This window comes from Alligator sinensis, unplaced genomic scaffold (assembly GCF_000455745.1).
Source record: "Alligator sinensis unplaced genomic scaffold, ASM45574v1 scaffold591_1, whole genome shotgun sequence".
NCBI lineage: Eukaryota > Metazoa > Chordata > Crocodylia > Alligatoridae > Alligator > Alligator sinensis.
Genome location: NW_005842925.1, coordinates 179,185 through 180,755, shown reverse-complemented (window position 1 = coordinate 180,755; position 1,571 = coordinate 179,185).

Below are 1,571 nucleotides of genomic sequence, written 5' to 3'. Positions count from 1 at the left end.
GCAGGAAATTTATGAAGGGAAGGAAAACTAATGACCTTGTCTAACTTTCACCAACTGTCATGTTACATGATCTCTTATTAATTATTGCTTGTTTTGTCAGTGCATTCTGGACCGTAGGACACAAAGCTATTCTGAACTATATACTATACCTATAAATATTCTGAAGTTTGCAGCTTTTCAGTCACATTCCTGAAAACAGATTATAAAGTACTCTCAGGGTTATGGCTAGGACAGAAGTTTGATTAGAAAGAATAAGAAAAAGCTGTAAAATGGATCATGGGAACTAAACATATAGTGTTATACTCATATGCATTTTTAAAAAGACATCAGATAAAACTTTCATAAGTGCCCCAGAGTATGGGCAGATGAACTATGTCCAGCAGTATAAAAGGGGGAGATCCTTTACCAAACCTCAGCTGCTCTATAGTAACTCTGCAAGTACACACACTTACCTAACAATAAGTAGAAGCTAACCATGGTGGCTTAGACCTCAGGGAACAAGAGGTAAGTTAGCATGGTTTAGCTATTACTTACCATGGGACACGAGCATGCACATGAACAGTTACCACAGAGCACATGATGCATGGTAAATAATGTGTATATTAATAGGCTATTTAAGTTAGAAGCCCATGTCTTCTTTACACATAGGCTGCCTATACTAGTTCATGTTCTAAGTAGAATGCTTCAGTGTGACCTCACTGTTATATGTATAAGTCCCATGCATTTATCTAAAACTCATTCAATGAGCTTTAGTTAAAACATCCTGCGACCATTTTTAAACATGTGAGGGGCTTAATGCACATGACGGTCAGGCATTTTAATTAGAGTGGCTCTCCAGGAACTGCTCTAATTAAAACACTCCCTCCCCACCCTCAAGCACATGTAGAGAAAGCTATAGCGTCTTAATATTTTTATTTATTTATTTATAAGGGCTTAGTCTCTGTCTGTGTCTGTAATGCTCTTGGAGCACTCTGATTGGTTGTCTAGGCAGTCAATCACAATGCTTACTGAAACAACCAATCAGAGTGCTCTGCACAGACAGCGGGGACAGAGAGGGGAGGGGAGGCCAGTGCTGCTGGCCATGCTCCCCCCACCCCCCAGCCCTGCTCCTTAGAAGCAGTGGCAGCAGCGCAGGGTGCTGGCAGAAGAGGATGGAGGGAACAGCGGGGATGGAATGGGATGGGGCGGGGGGGACGAGGCCTTGCTCCCTGCTCTGTCCCCTCCATCCCTACCATCATGGCAGTGCTCTGCCATCCCACTCTGTCCCTGCCATTCCTTCCAACCCTGGAGGTGGTGCGGGGTGCTGGCAGAGGGGGATAGAGGGAATAGTGGGAACAGAGTGGAATGGAGCAGGGGGGTGAGGCCAGCAGCACTGGCCTGGCCCCCTTACTCCATCCCCATCATCCCTGCCATCATGGTGGCGCTCTGCTGTCCCATGGGAGGGGTGCAAGGCCATATGTGGAGTGGGGTGGGGGGAGGAAGGTGGCATGCAGCAGAACGCAGAGCAGCAGTAGCATGGGACAGTGGGCGTCAGCAGCGGCCGCATGCAAGGTTCCCCCCCTCCTCCTGAG